A 6,952-nucleotide genomic window follows, 5' to 3' on the forward strand; every position below is an offset into this window, starting at 1 on the left:
GGCCCCGTTCCGCCCGGCAACCGGCCCGCCTGCCCCATTGGAAGGCGGGGCGTGTCAATCACGAGACACGCCCCTTCCCTCCACGCGCGGCCCCGCCCTCCCTCCAGAAAGGGTGGTGCCGGGAGCTGTCATTGGCTGCCAAAGCCGCCACACAGCCGCGCGGCCCACCGCCTCCCGCAGCCCGGCCCGCCTCATTGCTGGGGCCTCGCACGCCGGCGATTGGTCTCCAACTGCCGGTGGAGGAGCGAGTTCTCGAGGGCCCGCCCTCCCGTTGGCTGCCCCTGCCGTCCGTCTGGCTCCCCCGGCTTCGCTGCCCTCCCCCACCCGCCGCTGCCCCACCCGCTCCTGCCGCCGAAGTTTGTTCGGGAGGGTGAGCGCCAGGAAGAGACACCGGCAGCGGCCGCCTCAGGCAGCCCGGGAGGGCGGGCGGGCGCGCGACACACACGATCGAGCTGCCTTAAATCTCGAGCGTCACGCGCGCGCTTCAGATGCTGCCGTTCGTCCGGGCGGGCGGGATGGAGCGGCGCGCTCCCAGCACGGCCCTCCCGAGGTGCCTGGCGCTGGCAGCCGCTTATCGCGCACACACACCCCGCACCGCGAAGGGAGGGAGGGAGAAGGAGGAGAAGGAGGAGGAGGGGTGGAAGCGAGGACGACGACAATGACTCCCGGCTCTACAGCCGCACGCAGCTCTCTGCAAGTTTCGCCATGCGAAGCGCAGGGACTCCTCTGTCACCCCGCCTGCGAGGGAACAATTGCCGCCTCGGCGAGGCGGGGTGTGAGCACGCAGCGCAAAACCTCGGCCATCCGCTGCCTCCCCCCGCCCCATCACCCCAGCCATCGCCTCCTGCTGCTGCTCCCCGCGCCTGCAAAGCGCACCGCGTTGCAACGCGTTTACCGAGCGCGAATGTCTGCAAACACGTGCATCAGCCTCCAGTGCAAAGGGAGGGGGGGAAGGGAAAGAAAAAAAAAAGAAAAAAAAAAAAAAGAAAAAAAAAAGTGCCCCGGCTGTGACAAGTCCTCTGCACCGCGCGAGGGGAGAGAGAAGGGTGATTACGGCAAATCGCAGCCCGTCACCCAGCGCGGAACCAGCCCCGCCGCACGCTCACCGCTACCCCGCGTAACTCCGGGCAATCTGACCTCGGCTGCAGGTCCCCTCCGCCGGCCGTGACCTCCTTTCTCTGCCCGTGCGTGCGTCTGCAGAGCGGTTCCTGCGGAATGTGCTGCCCCTGAAACGCGATCGCGGCTCCTCTCTCTCTCTCGCTCGCCCGCTCCCGCTCCGTCTCTCGCTCGCTCGCTCTCTCTCCTGGCCGCAACCAGAGCCAGAACACAACAACAACACGGCCTCCCCCACCCCCTTCCCCAAACACACGCCGAAGAGCCCCAGACGAGCCGGGAGGGGGTGGAGGGAATCCCCCGGCAGTGGATGGATGGCACCGGTTACCTTCCACGAGCCTCTTCGCGAGCGGGGGCAAAAAGCAGACGGATGCCGAGAGCATACCTTGTGCCTCCCCTCCTCCTCGGCGGGCGCCTCTTCGCACTCCCGGCGCTAAAGGTGGACGGCCGGATCGGCTCCGGCGGGGGAGGGGAGCCGCGCCGGCAATTAGCGCCGAGGAATTAACGCCGAGCCCGGCCCGAGCCTCGGCCTCCCGGTGCGGGCGGGCGCGGATCGCGAGCGCCGGTGCGGAGACACAGGACCTGATAACAGCTAATTGAAAGGTTAATCTACATAGGCTGTGACAGAAGAGGTCCCTCCCCACTTTTTTATCTGCTGTTGGCAAGTGGGAAATTGAGAGCTCCCCCCACCTTTTTCCCTCAAAGAGAGAAAGAAAGAAAGAAAGAAAAAAAAAAAAAAAAAAAAAAAGAGAGAGAGAGAGAGAGAGAGCAAGGGGAAAAAGGAGGCAATAAAGTTTGGGGGAGGCGCGGCCCCGAGGCCGCCGTTGGGCTGAGGAGGGGGCGAGCAGGGCGGGAAGGCCGTGCAGCCATGGAGCCATGCTGCCAAGGGCCGCGCAACCAGCGCGTGAAAGTTTTAATTCTCGAGGTGGTTTTGTCAGTCATGGTTCGCAAACACCTCTTTTCGTTCAAGTGACCAGACATTGTGGGCTGTGGGACCAGACAAGGGAGGAGGAGGCGGTCCTGCCCACCTGGGCAGCTCCTCCAGTTAGCGCCAACCCTGAGCCCCATTCCTGAGCCCCATCCCTGACATCCTTTGCCATGTGTTTGGGTGCCACTCTGCCAAGCTTTATAGGATTAACGTCTGGTCCTGAAAAGGAAAAGATAAAGTATTTATATAAAATAATAATCATTGTGCACACAGAGGGGGAAAAGAAAGAAATTAGAGTGGGTGGCAAATGACCTCCTACAAAAAATCAGCGAGGCCTTTCCTAGATCATGTATTGCACGTAGACCAGTAATGGGAAAAAATGTTTCCATAATAATGTATTAGCCATTTAGGTTTAGTGCAACTTTTTCAGTCAATTCCTGTGGATACTGAATAAGGAAGCTCCTTAGTGATGTTTCAGAGCGCTGTAACATTGAATGACCTACTTACAGACATCACCAGGTGAAAATGTTTTTCTAGCACATAGCTGTGATACCGTACCTGTTGACTGAAGAGCTGGTCTTTTATGGCCAGATGCAGCCTTTTAAATGTAGAACAGCAGACTGAAATGTGTAGTAACCTAATTTTTATTGGAAAATCCTTCAAAGTTCATGTATTATGTAGGATTTGGCTGTGATTGAAAATGGTTTTTAAATTATTGGAAACAATATAAATCATTATAGCATAATTTGTAGCAACGGCATTCTGAATGTTGTGTCAACATTTCCATTATAGACATTTTTTTTTCCTGGGAAATTTACAACTTGTTTAGTGGTAAGAGAGAAAAATAATCTCTTGAAACTGAAACTTGGCATGGTGCAGCCCAGTTCAGGAAACAAAACACTGGAGAAAACTTGACAATCTGTTTGGCCATTTTAAAATTATGAGTGTGCTGAAGAATAACACAGAAAAAAAAAAAAATCATAAAAGTCTCTACTTTAAATACGTGTATTTGTCCTTTTTATAAAAATAAACTTTAGAGGACAATATATCCTTAGGTATTGAGTTCCAGGTTTTAATATATTTGAAAATCTTTTGTTTGAAGATAAAGTCCTACGGATCTTGACATTTACAGGTGTATCTAATACTATGTAAAGCACATGAACTTCTTTATGGATTAATCATTCTCCAATGAAGTTAGATCCGCTATCACTGTCAATTTTACTCTGTCCCAAGAAACAGTACTACTATTTCAAAAGAATTGCAACATGTGAATTTTGGGCAGTTCAACTTGAAAAACAATTGGTAGTCTGAAACAATGTGTGTTGCACAGACAAACCATACGTGCCAGAAACACTTTGGAGCTAACCAAGAATGTCTAGTATGTTAGGCGCGTTTTGCTTTCTGATCTAGATAAGAAATCCTTCTTTTCTTCTGTGTAAACACAATAATTCCTATTTAAAACTGAAGCTCTATTAAAAACAACCATTGAAAAGTTATAAGCCCATGAAGGAGGTCAGTGTAAGCAAATCAAATAAGCAAATCAAGCAAATAAAATTTGAGCATGTATGTCTACTACTGCAAAACTCTGGGGCATCTACTCTCCCACATACTCTATAGAACTGATGAGGTTCTGACAGTTGATGATGACAGTTAATGCCCCCAGATAGCAACAAGTGTCTGGACACCTTCACATCAAATATACCCATCCCATCTTCTAAAAACACATCCCTATTACTAAAAGGAAAAAAAAATATACAATGCTCTCTAAACTCAAAGACACTCTCATCTGCTTTTAGAAGGAAGTTCTATGGGCCAGTTCACCCTGTTCCGTTAATTTCCTTGCTTCAATTACATTGTAAACACTGTTATGTTTGTTGTTGTTGTTGTTGTTGTTGTTTTTTCTCCCTTTGGAAAAATATATGTGGTTGCACATCTGCATTGAAGTGTTCATAGTAACCATATCCTTACTTTCAACTGTCCTTAAGATGTTTCCAAAACCTCATGTACAGTGGCTATTTTTGAATCACAAGAAAGAGAAAGCAAGAAGCTAAGGGGGAGCATGGTGGGAGTTAAATTCAATTCTCAAAAATCGAAATCTGAAGATTACTGTATGTAGAGCAGTGAGACTATAGTAAGTCAGGGTGGAGACTTAAATGAAGGCTAGCCACACGCAGACCAGATTCATCACTGTACAGAAAAGAAAGCGAAATTAGAGTTTGAACACTTGTCTGAAATCAGCAAAAATATTTTTGTGCATTCAACCACTGCCATATATAAGATTTTTTCTTTGAGGGCTTTAATCACTGGTGGAGTTCCATTACAATCAGTGAGGTTGCAGCATAGTTAGGAACAATAATATGGTTGTCCATATAATTGTTATAGCAACAGATCTCCATGGATCTTTAGGACCATTGAGAGTGAAGTTTTGACCCGTTTCAAAGTCAGTGGCAAAACTTTCTCTGCCTTTAACAAAGCCAGGATGTTCTTTCTATTATTACCATACATACCCACATATGTGAATACACTCACCTGGAAACTGCCTTCCCTGGCAAGCTGCTGAAAGAAGTGACCTTGGGGAGAAAATTCACTATAAGAGTGCAGTCTTCTCAGCCTCTACAGCTATCCCAAGCATGTCCCCGCTGACTAGCCTCATGCATATATTCTTTACTTTTACTTACCTCCTTTGCTTGGCTTACCTGCCATGGATTCAGCACCTTCCATGCATCCCTGACCTTCAACTTTATATTTGTTCTAGACCTAAACTTTTTTTTTTTTCTTTCTTTCTTTCTATTTTATTCTTTTTTTTTTTTTTTTTTTTTTTTTTTTTTTTTTTTTTTAACTTAGGATTTTCTTTTTACAGCCCTGTGTGTTGCAATTCCATCTGAAAGATTAATCCATGTAACTAAGTCTACCCTAAGCTAAATACAAACTGCAGGTTTCTTGGCTTCTGTGTAGGGATATGCATTACTGCCTGCAACAGAGCATCACTGTACTATTTAAACTGTATTAATTAACTACACTATGTATCATACAAATGTATACATGCATTTAGTTATACACACATGGGGTGAATAACCTATGGGCACAATTACTGATCATTTGCTGTCTCATCTATTATACCTAATAAATTTAAATAATAATATATAATAGTCTTCTATTAGGCTTCTTGATACAGGGGCATTTTAATTCCTGAAACTAACAGCTTATAAGGTAAATGCTACAGCAGTCTCAACTCAAGAGCTGAGATTGGTATGATACTATAATTTGGAAATAAATGTTTGTGGTAGATCAGCTGTCATCCCACAGGGACAGAGACAGTGACTTTTTATAATAAATCCCACATGTTCCATTCTACTCCAGCAAATATTCCACGCTGTCAGATCAAAGTACTTCACAATCCTTAATTAATTAGTTCCTATAAGAGCTCTGTTAGATGAATGCATACTATTTTTCCTGTTCTCCAATCAGGGGTACAAAGAACAGAGCACAGCCATCAGAAGGGGATGCCAACATAAGGAAGAATCTGTCTGCCTGGGTTCCAGGGGCCTTGCTCTAGTCACAGGGGGTCCTGTCATGGAGATAGCTGTGCTAGCCCAGGAGAAGAAACTTGCTCAAAATGCACATTTGAGACCCTGTGTCTTCTTGCTGTATTAACTACTATACATGTTTGAAGCAGCAGAACAAAGATATAGGGGCACAATGGAATAAAGCTAAAAGCAAAGCAGAAAAAGCAGGTGGTTCTTATAGATGACAGTATCCTGTGCAGCAATGTCTTTCATATATACAGTATCTCACAACACATTCTTTTATACACATTATAAAGGATTAGTAAATGATTAATAGGCATTTTAATAAACGGTAATCAATTCTTATTAGTCCAGTGGGTTATCAGGTTTTTTGTAACAATCATTGTCACCTGAAACACTTCCTGTCGATGTATTTAAACTCTGTAGTCTTTACCTGCTACCTCGCAAATGGAATCTCAGTGTGACCCAAAACAAATTATCTGAAAAGGATTACCACCGAGGCTGCACAGTAAAATGTTAGTTATATTTATATTGGATTTAAATTTCTCCCTTTACCACATAAAATGCACTGATATGACAGGAAGCATTTTGTTGCTGTGTGCAAGAGTAGTGTTTTCTAGGCTAATCCCGGGAGGAGGGCTGAGGATATTGCAGGCCTCTGTATCACTCAGTATCACTGAACTTGGAGCAGCTTTGTGTTTTTGTACACATACACATCAATGCTTTGTGAGAGCAGCTGATGAGATGACGGATGGAACTGAAAATAAATAGGGATCAGTTTGCTCTGAGCGAGTGAAAGCTGCTGTAATCAGGGGCCGTTCATGTCCTTCTTGCTACTGTCCTGCTGCGATTAGTTAGGCTAGGTGAAAGGGGAGGATGCTGCTGTTTGCAGGAACCATTTTAACACCTCAGCTTGTCTTTGTGAGCTTTAAAGTAATTAACTCTCCAATCATTATCGGTTGACTTTGTCCGTAGGTTTAGGTTTCCCTCCTGCTGTTCCCTTTGGGGATATTGGGTTGTCACTTTATAAGGGGGGGGGGGGGGGGGGGCGGGGGGGAGGATTCTTTGTAGAGTTTGCACAAAATCCCTTTCACAGCTTTCCAACAGCTTTTTGTACTCTCCAAACTGCTGGAATATTCCCTTTCTGTTTTAATGAACATTACTTTTATAACTTTCTCCAGATCCAACTGGAAAAGAAGTGGGGGTGGGATGGGGGGAGGGGGTGGGGGAGCCTTTCTAGAAAGCCTTGCTGAGCCCTTCAAATGAAAAGAAGGACATCCTCTGTACTTAGAAGCCAATAAAAGAGATTGCAAAGGCAGCTTTGCTAAATAAGGTTACTTTGAGCCACTGAAGGATCCTGACAGTCCTTAATGTGACTGAATGA

The sequence above is a fragment of the Tetrao urogallus genome, assembly GCF_951394365.1.
Source record: "Tetrao urogallus genome assembly, chromosome: 5".
Taxonomy (NCBI): Eukaryota; Metazoa; Chordata; class Aves; order Galliformes; family Phasianidae; genus Tetrao; species Tetrao urogallus.